We start from the raw sequence: 12,673 nt of genomic DNA on the forward strand, positions 1-12,673 counted from the left end.
GTAATGGCTTGAAAGGTGAGTATTGACACGTGGAATGGTTCTTGGGTTCTTATCTGAGGTAAAGGTTTTGCGAAATCGCAGACAAATGCCAGAAATCGGAGGCAAATCGGTGCTCGTTCACGCGAGTGACAATCACGCAGTGTGAATTATCAAAGATGCGATCTGAGGGAATCACCGACACGTCGCCGACGCCCGCAAAATATTTGGCATGCTAAATATCTGGAGCTGTCGGCGATTCACAATCACGCTGTGTGCAATGATTTCTGACTGAAAAAACACATCGGCGATGACCTACAGCCAATGTGTGTGAACTTGGCATTAGTAGCATGAGAGAGTCTGGTAAGTTCGGGTAAGTGAACTGTAGACCGGACAATGAGTGTCTGAGGCCCCGTCCACATGGAGACACGTTTAGCTGTATACGCATATATTTTGTATCGTATAGGCGTTTCGTCCACACGGATCCGGTGTTTTGGGAGAGTGAAACCGATATTTTTTAAAATCGGATCCCAGAGTGGATAAATCTGAAAACGCCGCCCTTGCGTTTTCGTGTGGACAACGAATCCCTATATTTTCTGAGACGATGATGTCAACAACCCACGTCTTGCCCCTAGTCACACAACAGCAACAAAAACACGAGCAAACACTGAACGATTGTCTTTTTATTAACTAACATTAACACAGATTAATAAATGTATTGTTCAATGTTCGATTGTATACTGCGCGCAAGGTTTATGCGCATAGTCCAAGTCTTCTCCGTTTTTAGTGTATCTCTGTGGCAGAATTACAGCGCCACTTACTGGTCTGGCATGTATACTACATCGTTTTGTGGTTTCGTGTGGACGCAGATATTTCTTGAGACGAGGGGGGGAAAAGATTGGGTAGGGAAAGCTCTGGCTTAGAGTCGGGTCCCGGGTCCTCGGGTCTCGGGTCCTCCGTGTAGACTTCTACTCTGGCTTTGTGTGGATGTAGCCTGAGTGGAGTGTGCTTGCAGGCTGCAGGTGCGGTTGATCAGTAATCAGGTGACTGGGATCTGGTCTGTGTCGGGGCTGGTGACTGTGGTGATGATAGTGATTGTGATGGTCCTGACACACAACAGCATTTCTCATTTTAATTTAGTTTAATGTGATACTAAAATGGTACTAAAAGAACTAAATAAAATGAAACTAAAAACTAAATAAAATTTATAAAAACTATATAGATAAAAAGACTAATAAAATAACAACAAAATGACTAAAACTATAAATGCATTTTAAATGAAACCAGAAAATATAAACATAATTCAGAGAATTCAAAATAACTGTAATAGTACACTAAAATAACACACAGACAAATACATTCAGCCTGGGAGGGAATAAAAAAAAACACTTTAAAAAACATTTTATCTTACCAATCTTACCAACAACAAACTTTTAAACGGTAATGTGTATTGTATGTACAAAACATTTTATATACAGTGGGTACGGAAAGTATTCAGACCCCCTTAAATTTTTCACTCTTTGTTATATTGCAGCCATTTGCTAAAATCATTTAAGTTAATTTTTTTCCTCATTAATGTACACACAGCACCCCATATTGACAGAAAAACACAGAATTGTTGACATTTTTGCAGATGTATTAAAAAAGAAAAACTGAAATATCACATGGTCCTAAATATTCAGACCCTTTGCTCAGTATTTAGTAGAAGCACACTTTTGATCTAATACAGCCATGAGTCTTATTGGGAAAGATGCAACAAGTTTTTCACACATGGATTTGGGGATCCTCTGCCATTCCCCCTTGCAGATCCTCTCCAGTTCTGTCAGGTTGGATGGTAAACGTTGGTGGACAGCCATTTTTAGGTCTCTAGTACACTAAAATAACACACAGACAAATACATTCAGCCTGGGAGGGAATAAAAAAAAACACTTTAAAAAACATTTTATCTTACCAATCTTACCAACAACAAACTTTTAAACGGTAATGTGTATTGTATGTACAAAACATTTTATATACAGTGGGTACGGAAAGTATTCAGACCCCCTTAAATTTTTCACTCTTTGTTATATTGCAGCCATTTGCTAAAATCATTTCAGTTATTTTTTTCCCCTCATTAATGTACATACAGCACCCCATATTGACAGAAAAACACAGTGTATTTTAATAAATGAATGAATACATGAACTAACAAACAAACAAATGAATGAATGAAGCCTTGGTGAACATGAGAGACTACTTTCAAAAACTTGAGACTTAAGCTTCAAAAATAAAATTATCCTGAAAGTATTCCATCTTGGCTCTCCTTGGGACATCCACGAGAAGTAACATTGTCCAGTTTGTAAATAAGTTATTATTTTATGGGATCTAACTAAATAGAAATGAATGACCAATACAAGAAAAGTGAGTAATGACATTTTTAATTTCTGAGTTAAGTAACTCCATTAATTTTCCTATAATGTTAGTTTTATCTACTAGTCCACTTTCGAACTCTGTGTCCATTTTTCTGTCAATTTCAGTGTAATATCAAGGGGTGCGGATCTGTAAGGCCTGTCAGTGGAGGATGCTCAGAGATGTGATTGCTCCACTATTACACGTTTCCCCACAGGCTATCAATGGCTGCTTCTCCGAGCGCTTTGCTTTTGTCTTCTTCAAAGAGCTGGAGAGGTGGGTGCAGGAGGGCAGACAGAGCAAGATACATGGAACATTGTGTGAAGTGCCGCACCTTGGAGTGACATAGTCTGGTACTTATTCTTCTAGCTCTTGTCAGCAAGACAAGCCTCAGGGCACAGATCTCTTATAACAAAGAATTCTTTATTAAATCTTCTGATGGTTAAAAATAGATTTTGTTTAATAGATCGAATAGATGTTTTGAACACATAAGCGAGAATAGCCTTTTATTTTGAATATCATGTCAACTAGAACAAAAGTTTGCATTGTTTAGCTTTTGTATTAAATATGCGTCTGGCTGGTTTTACTCATATCATTCCCTGTCTACAATGGAATTTAACCTTTGACCTATGATCAGTGCTCTGAGTTAATAACTAGAGAGCCTGAAAGAGTGTTTCATGTGGAGGTGTATTTTATTTTATTTTATTTCTATGTTTACTATGTATTAGGCATGCAATCAGTCCATATGATTCCAAACATACTGTTTACACGAAATTTCCTTTAAAACAGAAATATTTACTTTACTTTTAATTCAAGCGCACATGATGAATAACATGTTTCTTGAACAAGAGTTCAGTTTTGGCTATAGTTCTTTGCATGAAACGTCATGACTCATGTGTTGATAATGAGCATGCACAAGTCCAAACTGCTGATACTGTAGTAATCTAATTGAGTGTTTACATGGCTAATATTGTACTGTCAAACAGATTATCTAAGGTTTACACCAGTCCTTTTAATGAAACTGAAATTTCAATCAGATTTGGCCAATTTATTACAACTGATGTTGCTACATGAGACCTTTTTATTCCAAATAGCCAACTGATTAAAAACGGATTATTAGCATCCATGTAAACAGTACTGTCATCTACTTCAAGTAGAAGTAGGGATGTAACGATGATTCGAGTCGGTTGAGTTGTTAAACAAATCGCGGTACATTTGCTTGTAGGTGTTATATGAATGTATCTCTGAAGGAAACTGTCTTTAGGAAAGTTTAAATTGGTATTTTCTTTTCATCTTGCCTCTGTATAATGCATATTAAAGTAGTGTTAATTAGTGCAGTGCTGCTTTCCCTGCTGAAAAAAAACTACAGAAACCATCACAGAAAATTCTAATGGTTTCCACTAAAAATACCATTACAAACATTACAAACTATCAACTTTTAACCATTAAAACCATTAAAAATGGTTTTCTGTAGTGTGTTTTGGGACATATTCCATTACAATGTATTGGTTTTAGCAAGCCACGAATAGAAGGCGACCAATTACCAGTAGAAACCCAAAGGGTCCATTACAGTTTCCATTAAAACCAGTACAAGTCCCATTATAACCAGTAAAACAATTACAAATTTTGTGATGGTGTCTATTGTTTTTTTTTTCAGCAGGTTTGTTTACAGCGGCAACCAAGGAAACGCTGTATTGTTGCTGTTCCATAAGCGCAACCTGCTGTCAGAGAGTGAATTTGCATTTTCATTCAGCCCAATCTGCTGTTTTTGCTTCGTGCAGATATGTTTTATTTAGTATCATTTCATAAACCTTAAGTCAGACCATTCTGTTTTTGCTTCAAATTTCGAAACTATTAAATTTCCTTTAGATTAAAAACTGGTCATGCTGCATGTATGCAGCATCTTTGTTTTGATCATGATTAAAATACAGTGGTTGCCTCTAATTTTAAATGGAAAGAGCACAGACAAAGCCTCAGTTTGTTTATTTGGCAGCCATATCACCCTGTAGCCCAAGACTGGTTACCCACTGAAGCTAAGCAGGGCTGAGCCTGGTCAGTACCACAGTTTGTTTATTTGGCAGCCATATCACCCTGTAGCCCAAGACTGGTTACCGACTGAAGCTAAGCAGGGCTGAGCCTGGTCAGTACCAGGATGGGAGACCTCCTGGGAAAACTAGGTTGCTGCTGGAAGAGGTGTTAGTGAGGCCAGCAGGGGGTGCTCACCCTGTGGTCTGTGTGGGTCCTGACGCCCCAGTGTAGTGGTGTTCTGGCGCACTATGGCTGCCATCGCATCATCCAGGTCGATGCTGCACACTGGTGGTGGATGAGGAGATACCCCCTGACAATGTAAAGCGCTTTGAGTGCCTAGAAAAGCGCTATATAAATGTAATGAATGAATTAATTAATTATAGAAGAGATTTATTTTATTTTTGTTATTTATTTGATTTGTTTTAAATTTTCAATGTAGTATTGTTTCTTGACATATTTAAGTTTCACAAAGAAATGTGCAGCATTTTGTCCAAGCAATAATAAAAGTGACACCTTTTCATTTCTAATTTGTCTTAACTCATTTTGTTTTTAAAAAAAAAACTGTATTGTGAAATCAGTGTTGTGAATCATATCGCATCGTGAATTTAGTGAATTGCTGAGGGGAGCTTTCCAAAGATTAAGATCCACGATGAAAACTGGATCATATTGATCTTCTTTTCTCACAGCCTCTTGTTAAGTGCTTGGAGTCTTCACTAATATCTAAGAAGGATGGTTCTGCAGACTTTCCCTGATTGGGCCTTGGGAACTTGTTGAATTATGTGAGCCCATTTAGTTCAAAACCTACAGTATACTCATAAATTTAGCCTCATTAAGCTGTCAAATACATGCAAGGTGGTTTACGTAAACACTTAATGTTTGTGTGTGTGAGATCCACGCATGAATCACTTTCTGTCTTCTTTACCAACAGTCTGGGTCTGTTTTCTCTGAAAGGCCCCATTGGCAGGCCTGAAGCCAGAGCATTTCCTGTTGCTCTCTGCTGACAGCTGTGATGAGTCTCTAGAGAACATGTTGTCATCAGTCCCCATGCAACACATTCATGGCCAGGACTGCACACGACAGGACAGGGAGCATGTTTTCTCCCTAGAGGGGTTCAAAATGGAAAATATGAGCTTACATGTTGCCAAATGCCAAATCCCTAATATTTATTTAGAAAATAAGACATTGTGCAGACAATTACTGATCTGTTCTGTCATCATGGGGAATGACACTGATCAATGATTGAAATGTCAAATTAAAATGGCATTTGTGTTGTGTTGCATGAGAATATCAGTTACTTAGTGTGTGTTTGTGTGAGAGAGAGAGAGAGAGAGAGAGAGAGAGAGAGAGAGAGAAGTGAGAGTGTTTCAGAGCATGCAGAATGTCTACAAGTTTAAATCATCTGACATAATAGCTCTTTCCCAAAGCCAAGGGAGCTGTTTTGCTGTCTCCTGCCTTCTAAGGCAGCATTATAACTGTCTCTGAACTTAAGTGACTGATTTGGAACACTTTACAAGTGCTCGAATCGATTTTGATAGATTTTTATGTTATCATGCTGCTAAACAGTATAATAAGCATAAAAATACAAATCATACAAATATTTTGGTAAAAGAGTGTGTTGCAATGCATTCTGGGATGGTGTTCTCTGATTGTCTTTGTAATGCTGTACTTAAGATAGGAATGCTTTTTTATTATATTATAGCAAACTAATGTTAGTTTGTCATATCTACTAACATATCTACTGTAGTTTCTCCATTAACAATCATTGATTGTTAATGGAGAGGTTTTATCTCTCAACCATACATTTTAAATAAATGTATATATTAAATATAAAAAATTACATTTATATATTTCTGTTAAATGCCTAGATATTAGTAAGTCCGTAACCTTGCTATGATGTTTTTTAAACTTTATTTTATTTAAAACAATAAAACAATTTTAAGGGAATAAAGAAAAAAAGTTAAAAAAATTAATTAAAAATCTAAAAGAAATTGTATTGATTTTAATACAAATCAATTGTTAATTAATTTATTATAAAGGATTTATTGTAAAGTAATTCATTCAAACTATTTTTAAATAATATTTTTATTTCACTGAAAGGCTACCCGAAAAGCCAGATGACCACATGTATGAAGCTTATTCATAATATGTACACAATCATTTTTTTGTGTGTAAAATATAATATGCTGAAAATGTCCTGTTAATGTTTCTTGGCTGTTCACGTTCTAACAAGTTAATTACATAAATTATAAGCTTTTTGTCCATTCTAAATGGCAAAATTGGGCAAAAAATTATTCAATGTAACTGTGGTCATCAAGAATATCAAATATAGTGGTGGACAATTTGGCATATCTCATTTTTGGGATCAATGTCTATAATGGTTATGGCCCTGGATATTAGTCTGAAAACTCTCTTCATGAACCCTGTGGACTCGCTCAGAAAAAGAAATCTGGTCGTAGATCCCAATATGAGGGTCAAACTGAGATTTAGCTTGTGTTTTTCTGGACTGATACTCTAAAATTTACTATTCTTATTCTTAACTTTAAGGCTGAAACTGCATGTGAGAGTGAATCTGGCCTGTGTACTGTTTGTACGCACAAATAAAATGACATATGAAATTACCTTTGTGTACAGAGAGAACAGTATGACACACTTTCAGTGACCTACTGCCTCCGTCGTTATGAGAAAAGGAGCTTGGAATCTCCCCTCTGGTGTCCGCTCTGTAAACTGCTCTAATCAAACTGTTGCAATGGGATTTGACCTCAGGGATAACTCATATACACCACACTAAAATGTAACTGATCTTTGAATGATCTAATGACCTGTATGCACATCATGCCTCATTAACTTTTTGTCTTGCATACATATAATGCTGCATTTTCCACAGTCAGCTCTGTATCGTTAAACGACTCTTTGGGGTGTATTCATGCCCTGTTTACTATGCTAATACAGCTAGGCTAAGTGATGACAGGCAGTCAGCATTACAGCTAATACAAGACAGACACAAACAGGCCTCATTAACTTTTTGTCTTGCATACATATAATGCTGCATTTTCCACAGTCAGCTCTGTATCGTTAAACGACTCTTTGGGGTGTATTCATGCCCTGTTTACTATGCTAATACAGCTAGGCTAAGTGATGACAGGCAGTCAGCATTACAGCTAATACAAGACAGACACAAACAGCAACTTCACTTGTTGCCATGGGATCTAGCTTTCTGTTTTGAGTGCAGTGGGCTGTGTGGCGTTCAGGATTAGCACTACGCTTAAGCATGGTGAGGGTTCGTGTGGGGGTTAGTTGTCTTACTTGGGTAATGATGGCTAATTTAGGGTGACCATACGTGCCATTTTCCCAGGACGCGTCCTGGCCAGGATTTCTATATTGCCTAAAATATCTAGGTTTTGGCTTTGTTTGCGTGTGCAGACCGATCGGTGTATGACATAAATGATAAGATGATAAATGATCGCGGCCAAAAAAACAGACCGGCCCACCGGGAATCTTCCCGGTGCTCCCGATTAGCCAATCCGGGCCTGCTTTCTGGTCTCCTTCAACTACAAATGCATGTGTACACAGGATTGGCTATACTTTTGAAGGCCAAGTTTTTTGAAAATATATTTATAAGTCAAAAATAGACTTCTGAAGACATTTGAAGTGGCCTTCACTATTTGAAAAGCTCATAAATCAGTCAAATCATGTTTGTTTCTTTGAGTCTTTTCATATCAGCATGTTTCTGTCAGGGTTAAAGGGCTGATAAAAATTCAGTTTACTCACCCTCATGTCTTTCCAAACCCATTAAATTTCATCTTTGGAACACAAATGATGACATTTTAATCCATGCAACCAAAGGTTTTAAAAAGTACAAAAATACATTTTAAAAGTAGCTAATCCATATGAATGGAGCAGTTTAATCCAGGTCTTCTATCGAGACACAACCAGTTTATATGATGAACAGTTTTAATTTAGGCTTTTATTCACATCTTTCTTTGACTTACAGAAATGAAACGGGTGAGTACGACAGAATTTTCAGTTTTTGGGTGGATTATCCCTTTAAGGTTTGGGGTTTAGTGAAAAGAATCACTTCTGTATGAAAACCATTGCAAATATGAGATGCCTTTACTAATATAGTGTATATGTGTGTGTGAGCAGGAACCAAATAAGTAATGATTATGCTGTCCTGACATATGGAGATGGGCTCCAATTAGCAACCTGAAGCCAAAAGCTGAGGGCACGTGACTGCTTCTGTAGTTCACTTAGCAATGCCACCAACAAACGCTCATACACACTCATACCTTCTATAGTCTTTTAAAAAGTGTTTTAAAAATGCCAAATTCCCCAGCAACCACACAGACACACAAGACAGAGCATTTTTCCCCACTGTGCATTTGGCTTGATGAGTGAGTGATCAAATTATGTGATAATGACATCCTGCACTTCTCCTTTATAAAGATCATTTTCCTCTGTCTCACAGCACAGTAGCTCTGAGGACAGATTCATTTAGCAGATACAAATTCCCAATAGCCCAGGTGGAAACGGCTTCTAGACAACCCCTGAATTCAAACATGCACCGCTTCATGACTCCACTTTTAAACAACTCTGCCATTTCTGGCAATACTTTTTCTAGGTAATGTCATGTACCAAACTTACTTTCCTAATCCTGCCAGGCACATATGCCCTGATTGAACTGACTGTTGTAACAATAAAAATGATTTTTAGGATTTTTGATTGTGAATATACTGGAAAGACTGGCATTACTTATATCTTGAAATAGTTTAAAAAACAGTTTAATAAAATAGTTTAAAATGCTATAACTAAATGTAGGCATTTCAACAAATGTACAGTATTACAATGGATATTCATTTTGAGATTAGCTAAAGATTAGGATTAATGCAGATGTGAATGTGTGTGTGTGTGTGTGTGTGTATATATATATACACACACACACACACACACACACACACACACTTGTGTATATATGTGCATACGTCATTTTATTTTTTAGTAGCCAAGACTTTATGGTATATATACCTAGCTGAGAAATATACACTTTAGTTAAATTTAACATCTATCATGCGTGTTCTTGTTAAGACTGGAAACTGTTTGCGTGTGTCATGAAGACGTCAGTGGAGAATACACCCTTTCCTGAACTCTATGAAATTAGTCTGAGCACTCATTCCTCACATCCACTTATTAAAGAAAACAGTGCAAGATGACTAAACCCTCTTTCACATTCTCTTCCATGTTCACTCGCGCGTTCTCTCTCTCTCTCTCTCTCTCTCTCTCTCTCTCTCTTTTAGAGTGCACTGTGTAAAGTTTTCATCTGACAGCTAAAAGCCTGATGTCTGGTCAATTATTGATCCTATCTGAGTGTTCCTCATGCTCTGGAGAGAAAGAAACCTCTGGCCATCTCTCTCTTATCTATCTATATCGCTCCTGCCCACATCCCTCCTTTTCTTGACATTTCTCTCCATACTTCTCTTCAACCTGGTTTTTCTTTTTCTCCCTGTCTCATTCACTTTTTTCCTCCCTCCCACACACATCTCCCCCCTCCATCTCTTGGTGATGTGTAAGAAAGTGCGTCACTGATGGCGGTTTATTCCCGGCATTCCCTCAGGCCTCCAGTGACTCCTCAGCTGCGCATTCATTAATGATCCATTACTGACAAACTGTCAACAAGCACTCAAACCTGCATGCACACGCACAAGAAGACAATGCTTTCATGTTCTGCCATTCCCACATAATCATACATAAACACACTCATGTGCTCAAAGCCCATCTTCAGCTTGAGAACATGAACAAGTGCATAGCTATTCACATGGGTGCTAAAATCTATTTTCTCATTTTCTTAGACATGCACCCTCGTGCAATAACATATGCATACAATTATGAAGCCCTCACACATGCACGAGTATTCATTACATTTATTAAACATGAATTGTCTGTCTACACATGACAAAAATAGTAATGTTTACAGAAAAGGAATGTAAAATACTACTGCAAAACAAGTTAATTGATTGCAATTTTCACCATGTACAATCAAAAACAATGATGTTAACAAAGACAAATTATGCAATTTTGCTGTAAAATACTATGAAAGATAAAGTCTATAATGCATACATTTTATTAATTGTTTTATTATATAATACATGTACTTATACTGTAAAATATTTTTTAAACTGTTTTTGTAAATACAAAAAAGGTCACCTGGTAATTAAGTCATTTTCCTGATGTTAGTAGGTCTGTATTTCAAGGTACAATACAGATTTAATTAATAAATGTAAATAGCTTTTATTATTATGTCAGTTATTATATACAATGTTGTGGATGCATTCAATTGATCAAAAGTAACAGTAAAGAATTTTACATTGTTTTGAATTTTACAAATAAATGATGTTCTTTTAAACTTTGTTCATCATTTTTTCATTTTCACAAAAAATATTGCTTTTCAAACACAGTTGTTTTCAACATTGACAATAAAAATACATATTTCTTGAGCACCAGCATATTAGAATGATTTCTGAAAGATCATGTGACACTGAAGACCGGAGTAATGCCTGCTGAAAATTCAGCTTTGCCATCACATGCATAAATTACATTATAATATTCAACTCGAAAACAGCTATTTTAAATTGCAATAATATTTCACAATATTACTGTTTTTACTGTATTTTTTATCAAATAAATGCATCCTTGGTGAACATATAGAGGCTTCTTTCAGAAGAATTAAAAGCATTGTGCATCATCACCATATTTTTTTTCTGTGGAATTTTTGGCAACCACCAAATGCCGCCAGTTTTACCATATGCTTATTAATGATATTTTGTTACATTGTATCAACACAGCAGCCAAAATGTGTGGTCTTTATTACTTACTGTTATCCTTCTTTTCCAGGTGGTAGGTGTCATTTGAGTCCCCTGCCCCGTGCAGGCTAATAGACCAGCCCCCTGCTGACCTCATCAGGCCCTTTAACCTCTGTTTCTAAAAAGCAAATCGACAAGCTGCCAGCTCCCATTTAATGGCCAGCACTAATATTTACATAATTTCATTTAGCCAAACCCATCCCTCTCACACCTCACAGTTCATTACCTACAAGAAACCAGCCCTGAATTAAACGTAGGACACAAAAAAGAAGATTTTAAATATGAAAAGCTCACAGTGTCGCTGACTCACCATGCTTACAGTAAGAGAAGGTCTTTTTAACCCACAGAACCGTCAATTATTTAACATCTTTTATAATCATTCTCTGTACGTGGCGTTTAATGTATATGCATGCATTACTACTGTTACATCAGAAGAGAAGCTCTGTGACAGATTACGTAATGCATGTAAAATGGTCTTTCTAAAGGAGGTTGCAGGTTTGATTGTTTGGTAATTGTTGCATAATCACAAGAAAAACAAGCGCACACAAGGAGAGACTGTGTTTTATGGTAATAAATATCACAATGTGCGAAACTTTATAAATCATAATCCATAAATAAAGGATTTTCTCAATCCTTTAGCACATGACCTCATCAGAGGAAGTGGAAAGAGCACCGTTTACATAAATTATTCTGATCACAATATGAGACAATAAGCTCTAATGCAGGGATCCCAGCAGAAACAAGAATTTAAATTGTGAAATTCTGAAGTAGAACTCATGCTAATGACAGATTTTTCATTGTGATGTAGCGTCTGGACCACTCAAACACACAATATATATTTTGTTAGCTAGATTTAACAAATACTCTGTAACACCTCAGGAAGCTGAACAGGCCCCTGGTTCCATAGCAATGCTGACACCAGATACTTTTACGACTTTGTGGAATGTGAGCAGAGACTCTCAGCTGCATTTTCCAGAAGCAAGAGGCACAAAGGCAGTGTAGAAATTGACTTTTCTACTAATTAATTCATAGGAAAACCTTTCTTTGAATGAACACACATGATCCTTCAGGTCATTGGGTATATTATTGTCATCGTGTATTTGGTCTTTGAAATTGTATACTGTTATGCAGGCTTATAATCGAAACACACTCCTGTAAGCTTACATATATATAACTCTACCATGTGTAGTACCTATGAATTTGTATTCGGATGATCTAATTGAGAGTGTATATTGTATGTTTACACCTACGCAACATATTAGTGTTCTAAGAGTCTTTAATAATTTTTATACAAGCTTCATATGCAAATTACCATGCTTTCAAACAAAGGGCCATAAAAATGTCCCAGTATCTCAGAACAAGCCCATCTTGAGAGGCGTGAATCTTTGCAGGCTTTAAAGGCCACACTTCATGTGACCCGCCCTAGT

The sequence above is a fragment of the Sinocyclocheilus grahami genome, unplaced genomic scaffold (assembly GCF_001515645.1).
Source record: "Sinocyclocheilus grahami isolate Dianchi unplaced genomic scaffold, SAMN03320097.WGS_v1.1 scaffold314.1, whole genome shotgun sequence".
NCBI lineage: Eukaryota > Metazoa > Chordata > Actinopteri > Cypriniformes > Cyprinidae > Sinocyclocheilus > Sinocyclocheilus grahami.